This window comes from Haliaeetus albicilla, chromosome W, assembly GCF_947461875.1.
Source record: "Haliaeetus albicilla chromosome W, bHalAlb1.1, whole genome shotgun sequence".
In the NCBI taxonomy this organism is placed as follows: domain Eukaryota; kingdom Metazoa; phylum Chordata; class Aves; order Accipitriformes; family Accipitridae; genus Haliaeetus; species Haliaeetus albicilla.
Window position 1 is genome coordinate 20,206,906 of NC_091515.1, and position 17,262 is coordinate 20,224,167.

Genomic DNA, 17,262 nt, shown 5'->3' on the forward strand with positions numbered 1-17,262 from the left:
ACCAGAAACAGTTCTGTATATCGCAAAAGTCATTCACCACAATTCCAAGCCAAAAGTCACCAAAATTCAAACGGTATACCAAGATATTCCAAAAACCAAAATTCAAAATGTGTACCAAAGTATACCTAAATGTATACCAGTAAGGTGCTAGCAACCCAGTATACGCTGTCCAACAGAAGATCTTGTCTTGTGGATTATGGACAGCTTTCAAATTGACCAGTCCCCAAACAAAATAAAGCAAAAGAAAACCTTTTTCAGATGGTCCTTGTCTGTTCCCGCAGTGATCCAACTGAGGCGAGGAGTCCCTCCGGAGAAATCCCCGGGGGTACCCAAGGGAGTCTGTTCTCAAAGGGTACTGCAGCTGAGCAGAGAGGGTCCCATCTGGGTCGCCGACTGAAACAAAGAACTGTGACTCAGCACTTTGATGATACTGTTAAGCAGGTATTCTTTATTAGCAGCGCTGGGCAGCACTGGGGATTGGTCCACCACAAGTGCTCCAACGAAACGATGATTTCAAACAAGTTATATTTACAAAGTTGTTACATATTCATATTATTTTCCTGGAAATATTTTACATAAACCTGCCTATTCTAAAAAAATGATCTCATGTTACAGTCTTTTATTTCATGGTCTTTACTGTCATCTAGCGTCCTCTTCAAAAATCTCAGCCTCTCCGGTGGTCGTTTACTTCATCTGGTGGTCGTATCATCTTCTTCATCGTTTGTCCTTTAGTTGAACTTTTCTTGTTGGCAGCTCATGACGCATGCGTGATTCGTTATTGCTTACATCAAGGTTTCACTTCTCTTTGTTCTTCTTATGTGTCCTGGTTTCAGCTGGGATAGAGTTAACTGTCTTCCTAGTAGCTGGTACAGTGCTATGTTTTGAGTTCATTATGCGAAGAATGTTGATAACACTGATGTTTATGGTGGTGCTTAGTCCCTGGCGGGGGTTAAACCACGACATTATGGTTGACTTATCTGTTTGCACATCTGTGGGTTTTGGTTCCCCATATCATGAGAACATAATTATTCATTGTATAACTTCTACACAGTTCTTTGATCAATTACAAAACCTAATTAATTTTTCATTAAAGTATAATCTAAACATTCTACTTTTAAACAATAGGTTATTGATTAGTGTTAATACATAGGTTAAGGGGTCTTGGGAGTGATTAAGAGAAACTTAATTACATTATACAAGATTCAGAAGCTTCCTTTCATGCCTTTTGCAAATCAGAACATAAATGGCTCTTTTCCTATCACTTTGGGGAAAAGAGGTAAGATTTAAGGTGTATTTTGAGAGAGACAGGGAGAATCCTTCCACATGGAAAATGAGATTTTTCCAAGCTCTTGAGGCAATATGAGAGCAGTCACTGAATTTCAAAGGAGACAAAGCAAGCTCTGAAAAGAGGAGTGGGCAAAGCTGCAGTAATACTGAAAAATGAATGCAAATAAATTACCTTGACCTGTGGTACAAAATAAATTGATTCAGCTGCTTCTACCATGTATTTTTAATTTCTGAGTTGAGGTCTGAGGAGAGTGTCTTTTTGGTGATTTTTTTACTTCTATAGCATAGAGCTACAAGGACCAAAACAAAGCAGCAGGTATAACATAAATGAAAACAATATGGTTAAACATTTTATTTACTTGTGAAGTGACTCATTCCCAACACTTGACTTAGGATAACAACCTCATCAACAATGAACGGAGAAGCTGCCATGCCTGCTAGCATTACAAGCTTGTTTCAGTACTAAGAGTGGAGATGTCTGGTTCGTGAGAGATCTTACACCCTTAGGGAAAACAGACACAGATGCAAAGGTGTGGTGGGATGACTAGCTATAGCGTTCTATAGCTAGTTATTAAGTGGCAAGCTCCTGTGCAGGTCACGGAGCTTGTTGGCTGCTTGCTTATCTCTATCTTGCTGAGTTTGGGAACATGGTAATGCGAATAATGGCTGTGTGCTTTGCCTTGGCACTGATGGCTTTGTTGTGCTGTGGTAGCTATCTTGTGGGGAGAATGAAGGAACTCGGGAACATGCTAATACAAATAATGTCTATGTGCTTTTTCCTGGCACTGATGGCTTTGCTGTGTTGTGGGAGCTATCTTGTGGAGGAGATGAGGGAACACATCTCCCTCTCCCTACCAGGCATTGATGTGAATGGTTTTATTATGCAGGCTCCCGAGGTCCTTGTTCACCCTTATGTGAGCTGTTCAATACTAATAATTAATACTGGTGGCATATCATGGGTATTGTGGAATCTGGTCTCATCCTGGTATAAGAGAAGACAAGTTTCAGGTGAGGCAATACTGAAATGTGCCCTCAAGCAACCGGTCCCTGGGTGGCAGGGAGTATGGAAGGATTTGGGCAGATTCCTAGGAGGGTTATCACCTCCCATAATCTGGGACTTTACACTCGAACAGGCAAGTAACCCTGGCAAACTGACGCGCCACCTGATAGAAGGGTGCCTTGCCTATTCCAATGAAAACCAGCAGCTTCTCGCACTGTACTGGGGCCTGGCCTATGCCTACCGAGCCATAGTTCAACACTCTCAGAGGACCACGGTTGAGGCAGGGACCCAGGCTGCATCTGAGGACACCATGCTCGAGATAGGGACCCAAACAACAACAACAACTACAGTAATTGCCCCAATAGTGAAAAGGAAACAGTGGACAAGGAGATCAACAGGTCCATACCATCGATTAGTGAGGGAAGAAGAAGAAGAAGAGGAATGGCTTAATCTAGAAGCTGGTCCTTCAATAAAGAAATTGGAGGAAGGAGTGAGGGAACTTAAACAGGAAGCAGAAACTGCCTGGTCCCTGACGTCCTCAGAGCTTCGGGACTTGCGGAAAGATTACAGCTGCCAGCCAGGTGAGCGGATTGCTGCCTGGCTGCTCCGATGCTGGGATAACGGGGCTGACAGTCAGCAATTGGAAGGCAAGGAAGCCCAACAGCTGGGATCCCTCGCTAGAAACCAGGGAATTGAAAGAGGAATTGGAAAAGAGGCAGCAATTTGCAGTCTCTGGAGCTGGCTCCTCTCAAGTGTGAGGGCAAGATATCCATTCAAGGAAGATCTTGTGAATTCCTCAGGAAAGTGGACTACTGCAGATGAAGGCATCCAGTACCTGAGAGAGTTAGCAGTGGTGGAAGTCATCTACAGTGATCTAGATGATGAGGAGGTCTCCAAAGATCCAGAGGATGTCCTGTGCACACGGGACATGTGGGGAAAGGTGATTCAAGGTGCCCCAGAGTCGTATTCTAACAGCTTGGCAGCAATGTATTCCCCAGACATGGAAACACCAACTGTGGAGAAAGTGTCGTCTTGGCTCCAAAACTTTGAGGAAAATCTCTGTGTCTCCTCATCCCTACAGGACAGTGCCTTGGCTGTTAGGGATGCTCCAAGAAACCAGTCCTCTCCTGCCCCGGTCAGAGGGAAAGGGAGCCCAAGGCGTATGCCACGTGGTACACTCTGGTTCTTCCTGCGTGACCAAGGGGAGGACATGAGGAAGTGGGATGGTGAACCCATCTTTAAGCTGGAAGCCCGTGTGCGTGAACTGAGAGGGAAGACAGCTGTTAAGAAGGGATTTCAGTAATGAGAATGAAATACAATGGGATGGTTAGAAGATATCTGTATTAAATTATGTGGGACCTGAGCATGATGCAAATGGTATGGAATAAGGGGTGGAGATTGTATTGGGTCTGGCTGAGATGGAGTTAATACTCCCCATAGCAGCCCTCATAGTGCTGTGCTCTGCATCAGTAGCTAGAAAGGTGTTGATAACACACCAGTGTTTTGGCTACTGCTGAGCAGTGCTGGCACAGCATCAAGGCTGTCTCTCCAGCATTTTTGCCCCCCCCTCAATGGCAGGCTGGGGCAGGGCAAGATCTTGGGAGGGGACATAACCAGGACAGCTGACCTAAACTAACCAAACAGATATTCCATACCATATGACGTCAGCTCAGATATAAAAGCTAAGTAAAGGGAGATGGAAGGGGGGCATTTTTGTCTTCTGGAGCAACCACTATGCGTACTGAAGCCCTGCTTCCCAGGAAGTGGCCAGACATCGCCTGCTGATGGGAAGTAGAGAATAACATAATTTGTTTTTCTTTGCTTTCACGCGCGACCTTTGATATCACTTTATTAAACTGTCCTTATCTTGACCCACGAGCCTTTTGTTATATTTTCTCCCCCCCTGTCCAGCTGTGGAGGGGGAGTGATAGAGCGGCTTTGGTGGGCACCTGGCATCCAGACAGGGTCAACCCACCACAAAAGGGTAGAAGTAAGCTCAGGTTCTGATGATTATTTACTGAAAACAACACTGAATCATTGGTGCTGAAGATCTCATCCTAAACTAAGACAATGCTGTGATCAGGAAGTCCCACCAGATGTTCACAGGTGGGAATACAGACCACATCAGCAATTTCTAATAGTACACACCCTTGCCACGCTGAGCTGCAGTGCAAACTAAACACTCTCAAACTTGGCTGGAGACAACAGTTTATTGTTAGGTTTTCCTACCAGTGTTGTCTCTTTCATCGTAGCTAGAGTGAGGTTATTTTACCAAAATGCAAGGATTATGGCATCATTAGCATCTTCTACAGATTGTTTGACAATGCGGTTTCAAAGACAACATTGAAAGAAATGTATACTCCTTTCTTCCATAGTGATCAGGGAAGATAATCTGGAGCTAGCTAATGGAAACTTCATTTTTTCTTTGCTAGCTTTATAACAGCCATATCAGACCAAATCCTCAATTAGTGTAAATTGGCTTAGTTCCACTGAAATCAATGACACTTGACACTATACAAAGGCCTTGGCCACTGTATATAGATAATGCCAAAGAGTCCGTCAGTGTTGCTTGATTGTTTGAAGTTGTTTGCTTTTGATGAGTGATATACATTTCCTCCCCCCCCCCCCCCCCCCCCCCCAGGTGGTAAACAGTGAACATCCCATCCAGCCCTGAAGGCACAGGCAGTGAGAGATAAGGACTGGGAGTCAGGACCTGACTAAGTGATTGTTTGAATCATTTACAAAGTGTTCCATAGTCTTTATTGCTTGAGTTGCTTTTTGGAATTTCTCAGATCCTCTTTCATCAGTCTCAACTTGAGCTAATTAAAGAAACTCTGAGGAGTGGTTTACACTTATCAGCTTTTATTTATATATTTCAATAGCTTGGGGTTTTTTTGTTTCTTTCTATTTCATAAGCTACATTAATAGTAATACAATCTATAATAAATGTTCATCGATTTATTTAGTAGGATTAATTTCTAGGTGCTATTGTATTCTATCTGAGTTTGCTAAATCATTCTGTGACCTGACTAAATATAAACCTGCTAATTTTAAGTAGCACAAAGAAAATTTATCACCTATGATAGAGTACTAAGACATCCTCATAGACCATTACAATCTGATACTGATGCTTTAAATCCTGCCAAACTATAAGTTTGCTTATTACCTCTGAAGTATAAAAAATACGGAGATATAAGGCATGCATAACTTTAAATTCAATATTTTGTTGTTCTCCTTCCTCCCTGCAGAAAAAAAGGTTGAAAGAAGTTGCTATAGAAACGCAGGTGTCTCAGTTAAAAACTTCTGAAGTTACAGCACGAAAAAAATTTGTATGAACTTCCTGTTCCTCTAGTTAGCTCGCAACTAAACATTATTTTATTAGGATATATGATTCCAATGGCATTCATGAAGAAGGATGGAAGAATCTGGATCTTAGCTAGTTTCAAACCAAAGACATAATAAAATGCATTAGTCTTAAAGATACTATAGATTCTAAACCAATGCTTAGAGCATAACTATTCCATCAACATTTTTCAAGGGAGATAAATAAGAGAAAATAGACAGCAACTAATTCACTAGGATTATAGTTATATGGAACATTTACTGCTGTAAAATGAATCACACAGGAGAAAATTTAAGAAGCAGAGCTGGGAAATGGGCCTGTCTTCATAGGCTTGGTGGTATAATTGAATGTCAAACTGACCTTTAGACCTTCTAGAAAAAATTGGGGACCATTTTTTTCATTAAAGATATAAAAATAAGACACTATGAAAATAAACGTTTTGTTGTTTACTAATACGAGATTAACAGTAAACTTAATATTTGAAAAAAAATTCCTCAAATTTTCTGGAGAATTTGATGGAAAAGGATGAGAATATCTGACAAATTACTAGCTGCTATACAATTTGTAATAATTCAAATTATTATAAACATAGTTCTTTAATATTTGCATTACTGTGTTGGCCATATACCTCCGTCAGGACCCAAATCCTATATACCTCTATATTCAAAAAGACATTTAACTCTGGAGGAATTAAAATAAAATGCTAGTGAGTTAAGAGAGATGACATCAGCAAGGACTTTCAGTTAATTTAATTCTTCCTTTCTTGATTTAATAGAATTTTTCTATAATTAAAATAGCTCTTATATAGCATTTTCATCCATAGATCTTAGAGGATGATGAATAAAATTATCTTTATATAATTAATTATGTGGATGATATGCTTTGTCAAACACAAATCACTGGGCTTAATGTAACAGGTCCCTTTGGCCTTAAAAATCTTGGGATGTTTGTACTTAGTTTACAAATGAAGGTATAGAGGATGGAAATGAGTCAGCAGAGTGAGATGCAGCAAGGCAGAGCAGAGATGACACGTCTCCTGTTTGTACATCAAACATCCTCTCAAGCCCTTGCCAAATTTAAACAGAAATCAACTACTCTAACAAAAATTAATGGCATGATTAGGGCCTCTGAGTGATGTAGGCAAAATCAGAATATCTCCTTCTACTTAGGAAACTAATAACTCTCAAGCTGATAAGCAGCACTTGCTACAGTCAATTGTGTCAAAGTCCCTTTGACAACATTTAGTTTGCAGATCAATAACTTGGAAGACCATAACTACTCAGAAGCCGTTGCAGTCAGTGGATCAATAGAAGCATTGTTTACTGATAGGCTATAATAGTTAGGCAGGAGATGTTTTTATCTGTTGTGCCAAAGATGATTGCATCACTGACTTCATAAAGTCCTCTGAACTGTAACAAGCTATCCAGTCAATGATTGTGACAGCTGAATCATAATTTTGCTATTGTCCATATATACATGTATATTATACAGACTAAATAGTGTGCATTTTTAAAGATAAGTCCTGGTGTTACCCTGTGCTCCAGACAGTCATTTGCATGCAAGTGCTCCCCATTAGGGCTCTCTTTCTGTTACTTTGGTCATTTTGACTGAGGAGACCCATGCTGCTCTGTGTGACAGCTAGCAGGCATCACTCAAAACTGATTCAAGGAACATTGCACACTGAAACTTAGTTGCTCCAAGACACCCTAAAGGATATATAATTCCAGTAATTTCCACAACATTAAAAAAGTGTTATCAATCAGTCTCTAATTTGAAAATAACTTTGCTTAATAATTTTATAAAATTTATTTTTTTCTTTGTTTCAAGAAAAGGTACAGAAATTTAAATAAATCACACATACATTTGCCCTTTTCTATGGTCAAAAGAAAAAAGAGATCAGCCTTTCCCAAAACAATTCCTGCTCCAGTATCTGCAAAAGATGATCTCCTGAGGAACAAAAAAGAGGTCTTTCACTGAGTTTAGAAATCAACAAAACCTGTCAGTCAATTTAGAAGCAGCTTATACTGTAAGTGGAGGTCTTTTGTGGAGGATAAATAAATAACAGCATCCTTACGTGTCTGAACAGGAAATTAAGTATCTTAAGGTACTATCTATCTGACCTTAATTGTCATGTAGGTCAGTGACAGATAGGTGATCTCTTTAGACCATCTCTAAGACTGTATAGACCAGAACTTCAATGTGTAAGAAAAGAGGAAATCATTGTAGCAGGTACAACCAGTTGAAAAATTGGTGTTAACTTCTGCTCCTTATAAACCCTCAACTAGTAAACATTCAGTCATCTCCTTTGTGAATTTATCTCTTTAGTGTCTTAAAATGCATTCAGTGCAGAATCACCTGAAGTGGTTCAGTCCAGATGTCAGAGGCATGGGGAACTGAGGGAGCTCTATAATGAGAGGAGAAGACTACAAGAGATGCCAAGATACGTGAAAACAATTAATGCCACTTGTGTTTTGAGAAATGACTTAGATCCAAGAGCATATTGCAGCTCAAACAATTATTAATGGGAGCAGAAAGCTGTGCCAGTCAAACGTAGGATATTCTTCTGCAAACTAACGTCATCACTATAATCTTGTTTGGCCTGTACTTCATTGTCGGGGGATGCAATGGGTCTGAGGAATGCCTGACAGTTCAAGAACAGCATGACCTTGAGCAGCTTGTAGTGTATCCTTGAAGAGTCTGGAAAGATCCGAGAAGAGCAGTACAAAAACAAGACAATGATAAGAAAAAACCGTCCTGACGAACTCACCAATCATGAATTGTTAGTTATTAACTAAACCAATCATATACTAACACATACTCTGAAGAAGGGGATAAAAAGGTGTGTTAGAACAATAAAGTAGCCATTTTGCATGATCTATTACTTGTCGTGTCTGTCTCTACCGCGACACTTCATTCCTGTCATGTCTCCTTGTTCAGTCATACTTAGCAAAGAAATTTTCAGCTGGCTAATTACAGCCATTCTCTATGTTTTCTGAACAGAGCAAAGGGTCTATATTTTACCTGGCTTGCAGCATGACCACTGAACTTTGGTCTGTTGCAGACCGTTTGCAGGCAGAGATGACCCACAAGCTGCCATACAGCGAATTTGCTCTTTGGAGGTACTTGATTGATAAAAGAGCCATCCTGCTGACTCAGTGTAGAAGTCAGACTGTCTCAGAAGCATAATGGATAGACTAGTCCTAAGGTGTAGGCAGAAAGGTCAGAAATGAAGCCGTTCTGTCAAACCTGAGGTATAGCCAAGTTCAGACTGAAATTTATGATCTTTATTATTTAACTTAGCAATGAAAGCAAAAGAGGAAAGGGAAGATGTGTACACCATATCCAGTCAGAGAACATTAGAAACAAGGGAAAGTGATCTTGCTTGCTAGACGGCTTCTGGAAAACGGATCCTTGTTCTTTATGCAAAAGCATTTGTCTTGTGACTGTCTGTATTTGTACCTGCAAGTACCACAGCTGTTTGTACAATTACAGCTGCATGTGCTGTGAAGAACATTTTTATAGTTACTGTATTTATGTATGTAAATGGTCATAAGAGCAGCAAGGACAATTTGAGATGAGAACAAAAGTGAACAATATGTTCATAAGAGAACTAAAGCTACCGATTTCTCTCTAAGGCCCACCAAAAAATATACTAAGCCATCAGTTTCTGAGGGTTCTTCTGTAGGAAGAAGGAAATGTAGGGCACCTGAGGTTTGTTTTCCATTAATTCTAATCTCCTTCTGAAGGTCTTGCTCTTACACTGCTTCAATGTTGCTAAATAACTTGATACTTAGTTTAAAATACTAGTCCAGCCAACTGAATTCACATCTACACCTTGGAGAACTACTTTTTACATTCCTCTAAATAAGATTTCTATGTATGAACAAAATTTGCTGTTCACAAATTATTGACTCAGTTCTGCTTCTACTGATATCAGCAATTATTTTGCCATTGATTTGAGAATATATATAACTATGATCTGTGCGATTACATAAACATGCCACCTTCTCTTTAAATCTCTTCAGCAATTTCCACTTAAGGCAGATGTCCTGGTTTCAGCTGGGATAGAGTTAATTGTCTTCCTAGTAGCTGGTACAGTGCTATGTTTTTGAACTAGGTATGAGAAGAATGTTGATAACACACTGATGTTTTCAGTTGTTGCCAAGTAATGTTTAGACTAAGTCAAGGATTTTTCAGCTTCTCATGCCCAGCCAGCAAGAAGGCTAGAGGGGCACAAGAAGTTGGGAGGGGACACAGCCAGGGCAGCTGACCCAAAGCGGCCAACAGGATATTCCATACCATGGGACGTCACGTCTAGTATATAAACTGGGGTGGGGGGTGGGGGGATTGCTGCTCGGGGACTAACTGGGCGTCCGTTGGTGAGTAATTGCATTGTGCATCACTTGCATATTCCAATCCTCCTCTTATTACTATTGTCATTTTATTAGTGTTACCATTATCATTATTAGTTTCTTCTTTTCTGTGCTATTAAACTGTTCTTATCTCAACCCATGAGTTTTACCTTTTTCCTTCCAATTCTCTCCCCCACCCCACTGGGTGGGGGGGGAAGTGAGCGAGTGGCTGCGTGGTGCTTAGTTGCTGGCTCGGGTTAAACCACGACAGGCAGATTACATGACTTTCCGAGCCATAATCAGGAGCTACAACACTGAACTCTACCTAATCTTGTCTGATTAGAAAGTTGTCCGATTAGAAAGCTAATGCACTGTTCTGGTGATAGGATTTATTGTGTTCAAGATTTCAGCATGTGAGTGTCTCATGAGAATTTCTCCTTTAAATTCTCAAGGTGAAGATCTTTTACTGCCTGTATCATTAAATACAAGAAGAAACACTTGCAAACTGCCTTCTAAATTTTCATGCAGCTGATAAATAGAATGATTTTATTCTTGATAATGATTTCCTTCATTGAATTACAGGCTCAGCAACAGAATCTTCAGAAACACCGTGATTTGCTAATTTGTATGGGAGGTTTTGATAACTGTAAATATAAACAGAAAGGTAATCTATTTTTCAACAATATTTTAAAGGACTAAGGTATTTAGAAGAGAAGATATTAATTTTGTCTGTAAAAAAATTTTAATAATGTCATTTTCTTAGCTTACAGAATAAAGATAGTGAACACAATGCAGTATATAGTAGGATTTATATTAAAATTATATGCAGTTAAATCTTCCTATCCTACTTGTCTTAGAAGAACTTCTAAGAGAAACATCCTACCACATTAGAACAGCTGTCACTCAAAATATGCGACGATCTACAGCATTCTACTTGAATAAATATCCATTTAAGAAGAGTATGCAAGTCTTCAGTGGAGTTAAACACAAAGCCATATTCATAATCAACAAGTGAACATGATGATGATTATTTTTCTTATTCAGGAACAATTTCTGCTTTTCTCATCCCCTAACTGAAAATGATTCTCACATGCATTATTCTTAATTACCTCAGTCTCCTTAGTTACCCTGCCGTAACTGCTGTAAGAATGGGGATCATTGTTTTGTTATGGTTGTGTACAGCATTTCCCAGTGTGGGAGGGTAGGAAGGAATGGGACTGACCTGCAACAATACCAGTAAGCAGTAACTCTGCAGGAAACTTCAAACTGTTATGTTTAGGTGAAGTCTTGCAGGTAATGTTACTCCACCCTTACTTTTGGGTCTTTTCCCAAATAAGTTATTAACAGAAGAAAGGGATTCTGCTTTTAGCTTATATTTGAAAAAAATCATACTTTCTTGAATAAAATGTTATTGTCTTTAAAAATAAAAGAGCCATTTATCTTTTCAGAAGGTGGACCTGAAGAAATCCATTTCTCAGAAAATTATGGTAGAAAAAAATTGATCCTTTCAAACAACAAAGTTGTTTTTTACTTTGCTCTAAATAAGATTTCTTCTGTTGATTTAATTTTTTCACTTTGATAGTGTGGTTTTATGATAAGCTCTGATTTCTCCAGCCTCTCCTTTTTCTTAGTTGGCTTGCAGTTGATGAAACAGAGCAACATTATTCTAGTAGCTGTGCTGGGTCACCAGTATAGATCAATATCATTGCAGCCTTATCATCTAAAGACTTGGCAGGGAAGAAAAGCAGGACTGCAAGTCAACCACCAAGAAGGTGGGGAAGCTAGCAGACCTGCCAGGATCAAAGTGGATTAGGGAATCTGGGGAACCAGGGTCTTTTCAGTCAGAGAAGGAAGAATACCTCAGTGAGAGAAGATCCTTCACTAAGGAAGAGGTGCCATTTAAACAGTGAAGGCTGGGTAGTTTTAATATAATAGTGCTGTTCAGAGTACTAGACATCATGTTCATTATGTGGGCTCCATGTGTTGTGACAAACAAAAACCCAACAAGGAAGGACTGAGCTCTCCTATACAACATCTCTCAGACTTATCTGCTGGCAAGAAGAAGGTAACAATGGTAGAATTTATCTGCCTTCCTTTGCCTAGTAAGTCTTTCCCTAATACACATTCACAGCATGGCTACACTTTGAACTTTAAATGCAAATTCATGCCGTTTGGTATTTAGGCTGCTTCTCAGCTCTGTTAACTTGTAGAGTCCAGCACATAGTTTTGTTTGTGCATTGGATGTTGTCAAGATATGAGTGCTAACTGTAATCTACATCTAATTGTCAATTTTTGTTACTTAGTGTCTCTAGAATAAATATTTCAATTCCCCCTCCATCCTTACCTCTTCACTGTGGGATTTAAGCAAGCACAGGTGAAAATTAAGGCTGTCATTTACAACTAAAAAAGGCATATGACTCTTGTTGGCACTGTAGAAAAATAGTCATTAAAATGTTCATAAGTGTACAGTACAAAAACTGGGAAAATATATGCTGGTTGGGCAGGTGGAGCATTTGCAACATCTTTCTAATAGCTTAAAAATCTCATTACTCTGAATGAGAAACTTTCTGTATGAAATCCAAGCATTTAAATTAGCATATGCTGTAAGCAGGCTTGGCCACATGACTGATTAAAGCTCAACATCTCTTTCTTCTGGGTTCTGAAACCAAAATCTATTAAAAAAACCAGCCATGGGGTACCACACATCAAATGAGTCTTCAAGCAGCATTGACCTTAGAAGTTATGGGACCTCAGAAAAATCTCTTCCATACTTTCTTCCTCTCTCTTGCACGCACTATTGTATATCCTTTTCTGTTACATTTTACAGAAGTCTTTTTTTAGTTAGAGCTACATATTGCCTTTATGCTATGGAGAGGAAATCTCTTGCAACTACAAAAAAATGCTATCCTGTTATATAGTGACAGATATCCATTAAGTGTTCCTGCAACACGTTACCATAGTGACAGGAGGTGTTGCTAGGAATTTTTTCCAATGGTTCTTAAGATGCTGACCTGAATGTTTAAACCTTAAAGGGGTCACTAGAGTGTGCATTTTCAATAAGTAAAAGAAATTAAATAATTCACTGATGCTAACAGATTGTTCTATAATGCTCAGCAGTGAAAGCAGTTTTGTAGCAAGACCACAGCAGTTCTCCAAGGTGATGGTCTGATTTTCTGCTCTGGTAGCCCAGAAGTTCATAGAGCTCAGGAACAGAATTCAGATATTCAGAATTCAGTTGTTTTATGGGTTTGTGTGGTGCAGGTTTTTTTTGGTAGCAGGGGAGGGGCTGCAGGGGTGGCTCCTGTGAGAAGCTGCTAGAAGCTTCCCCAGCTCCAAGTCGGACCCGCCTCTGGCCCAGGCCGACCCAATCAGTGACAGTGGTAGTGCCTCTGGGATAACAGATTTAAGGGGAACTGGTAGTGAGTAGGGGGATTGGAATGTGAGAGGAACACCTATGCAGATAAAGAGGTCAGTGAAGGAGGAGGGGCCCCTGAGGAGGTTGATGCCCCTTGATTCAAAGAAACTAACACAATAGTTTGATTAACTATTAAGTAGGTATTCTTTATTGGCAGCGCTGGATGCACGGGGGATCGCTCCACCTTTTGTGCACACCATCGGGCCTAATTGTGCAGGTTAAGTACATGTTCTACATACATATTCACTAGATTTCCGAGAAATGTTATACATATTAATTAGTTTTCCAGGAAACTACTAGCATATGCAAATGTCCTTTACGCAGGTGCATTGAAGGTCTATGGTGGTCTTCAGGAGTCCTCTGGTGGACTTCCATAGTCTTCCTCACTTGTCCGCTATTTGACCCTCCTCAGGTGATTCTGTGCAGTATGGTCCTTTACATGTTTTGATACATCAATGCTTGTTAGTGCTCTTATTATCTAAGTTTTCATTAGTGGTGTAAAACCATATGGCTAGTTTAAGCTAAATTATCTACAAGGACGAGAACAAAGGCAGGAGTTTTTATCTTTTCTGGCCTTATCTATTCAAGCAAGGCCTCTACTTGTGCCTTCTCAACAAGATCGTAAATTCATCAAGCATTTAATTAAGTTTTGTGATTGCTCATGGCTCCTTCTTGCTCATCACTCCCAAGTACCAGTCTCTGACAGGCTTAATCCTTGACAAACATCAGTCCTTGGTATGTAAAGTTATAGAGAGACAATCATTAAGCAATAAGCAGTTCGTTCTCTATATCACCCTGCAGCCGGCAGAGAGATGGCAGGCTGTCCCCCTGCAGCCCATGGAGGTGAATGGTGGAGCGGAGGCCCCCGAAGATGGCCATGACTCCATGGGAAAGCCCGCGCTGGAGCAGCGTGTGACTGAAGATCAGCCTGCGGAAAGGACCCACTCCAGGGAAGTTTGTGAGGAACTGAAGCCCGCGGAAAGGACTCACGCTGGAGAAGTTCGTGAAGAACTGTCTCCTGTGGGAGGGGCCCCACGGTGGAGCAGGGGACGAGTGAGGAGTCCTCCCCCTGAGGAGGAAGGAGTGGCAGAGACAATGTGTGGTGAGCTGACCCCAACCCCCATCCCCTGTTCCCCTGCGCCGCCGGGGGGAGGAGGTGGAGAGAACCGGGAGTGGAGTTGAGGTGGGAAGGAGGGAGGGGTGGGGGGAAGGTGTTCTAAGGTTTGGTTTTACTTCCTAATATCCTTGTTTTGATTTGATTGGTAGTAAATGAAATTGATTTTGTTTCTTCCCCAAGTTGAGCCTGTCTCTTGCCCGTGACCATAAGTGGTGAGTGATCCCTCCCAGTCCTTACCTCGACCCACGAGCCTGCCTTTATATTTTCTCCTCATCCCGCCGTGGCCGGGGGTGGGGGCTGGGGGTGGTGAGCGAGTGGCTTCGTGGTGCTTTGTTACCAGCTGCGCTTAAGCCACGACAAGTTGTCAAATCACAGTCTTTGCTGTAGCACCAAAGAAGACTTTCTGTTACCTGTCCACAGAGGGCCGCCTTCTCCATGCTGGAGAAGCCTTGTTCCCCCTGTAGAGAGGTTAACCAAAAAGCTCATTACTGTTTTTCTGTATCACAGCCTGAGGCCCATATTCAAGATGAGTTTGTCCAAGGACTAATTAAGGGCTAAGCTGAGAAAACACTAAGATAACAGAAGGAGAATGAAGCAAGAATGCTAAATAGGAGCCCCACATCTCTCATCCACCTTATTCCAGCCCAGCAAAAGGATCTGTTCTGTTTGTCACATCTACTCTCCTAGTTTTCAACTTTATTGTCACTAATTGACTCTTTAGAGTTATTTTAGGCACAAATGAAATTTTAAAACCAGAAGGTGTAAAATATTCCTTTAACTATGTTACTTACAAAAATTTCTTTCAGTTTTGATTTTCTATCTTGCTTGTTTTGTTTTGGAAAATTAAAATAGCTTAAGTCCTCAAAAACTATGTAGTTTTAAAAAAAATCCAGTGTGTGGGTTGCAAACCCTGCAGGGATAGTTTGTCTTCTTTAACACACTTCCATTTGGAATAATAAAAAAAAAATCATTGAAACATTCTGTTAGATTTTATGATATTAAGTTTTACAAAACCCATAATCCCATAATGTTTGTACTTTATTGCAGCAACGTAAATGTGCAGGAAACATTTATAAGAAAAGCTCCTGAACTTGTAGGCATGTGGAGAGTAATAATACCTGAAATAACAAGTGCCAAGGCTTGCTGCTGTTTTATGCTAATGAAAACTAACAAACAGATACGCTATTACACTGCAGCACTTAAAGCTATTATATCAGACAGGTACTGCTAGAAAATGTGTAGTTTTAGAAGGAACAGTGAGCTGGATGATTTTTCCATTCCTCCAATCTTTTCTTTATGTAAAATTCTGAACAGAGACATCTATGGAGCAGGCCTATGTGACAGATTCCACAGAAAGATGTTTTTGCCTAGAGGTCCTTGAGTATCATATCTTTCCAGGTCCCTTTTCAGTCAAATCATTCATGATTACAACACCAAAACTCTGCATCGTGAAGTTCTAAGGCTAGGACTGGGAGAGAGATTTGGGAAGAAGGAATAGGTACAGTTAGGTTGTCCAAGTTTAATTAAGCTAAATTGACATCACAGGAGAGCCTTAAAAGTGCAGTTCTTCAAACTCTTACTCAAATAGCCTTTAGGATCAGTTCCCTGAGAGATGTGTCGATTCTGCTAGGATTACAAGAAGAGATTGGGAGGGATAAGCAATACTAAGGGACACCAACTGGTACTTCAAGCAAAGGACTTTAAATCTGAGTTAACTCATCCTTAGGGCTGCAGGTAGAGTATTTTTATAGATTTAAAATTCTAGTTTTGAAGAGAAGAAGATGGGAAGGGCTTCTAGTTTAGGATTTATTTATTATAAAAACAGGATTTCAAAATTAGGTAGCCTTGGGGGAAGAAACATAACTTTTAAAAGAATTTGGTTCCTAAATGAAAAAGCAGCTGAGATCTTGTGTGTTCCTGGTCCTGCTATTTGTACTCCTGGTCCATTTACTGTCATGTTTCTGAATTGGTCTCTGAAGTGTAGTCCAGAGAGGTACATAAACTCAAGCTTGAGCTATCTGAACAGTCATACTGAGTGCTGTGGAACATGCATAGCTCACCTCAGGTCAGCACCATTTAGATGACAGTTGATTCAGTGCCTGGAAAATTTTTAAACTTGGAGCCATAAATATACAATGTTTGTATATTGCTCTAAGTGTTGGATAATTTTCCTTTCCTGCTGTCCCCACAATCTTTTTGTTACTAACAAGTAATCCATCTTGGTGACACTCTCTTCTATTCAGATAGGTAATGTGACTCAAACTCTTAACTACTGTAAGGCTGACTTTTGGGAAGAACTATTCTTAAGTGTGACAGAATCATGTCCATATTTATATCTAGTAAATCCTGTACCTTTCTGATTAAGTTTTCCATTCAGCTGAGAGACTGTTTATATGGGAAAGAACAGACAATAATGTAAGGTCCAGACCCCTTTTATGAATTAATTGTTTATCATGTGTATCTTTACTTAGCTCTAGGTGTCCAGGCTATAGGAAACCTAACACATGCTTCAGGAAAATTGAGTGCTTCAGGTTTAGAAACTGTAAATAGTATTACAGTTTTCTCCTCCAAATAGACTTAAAAAGTAATAAAAAGCAGCTCCTGTCGAACTTGATTAATGCAAAATCAACAATATTTGTAAGGGGCATCTATTCTACTCTATTGTGTTATGAGAGGATTTCAATCTACTTTAACTGTCCAATACTGCACCCCAGAGGTAAGAGAGCATTGCCAGCTTTCTAACATGAA

The 17,262-nt window shown here is 40.1% G+C and overlaps 2 long non-coding RNA genes across 2 annotated transcripts in view; one reads left to right on the plus strand and one right to left on the minus strand.

Moving 5' to 3' along the window:
• LOC138683450 (uncharacterized) overlaps window positions 1-17,262 on the plus strand; it is a 630,921-nt gene that overhangs the window by 512,782 nt on the left and 100,877 nt on the right. The window lies entirely within an intron of this gene.
• On the minus strand, window positions 434-1,213 carry LOC138683430 (uncharacterized). Its single transcript, XR_011322959.1, has 2 exons — window positions 962-1,213; window positions 434-813 (listed from the first exon to the last, which is right to left on the minus strand). It is a non-coding gene; the product is annotated as an uncharacterized lncRNA (long non-coding RNA).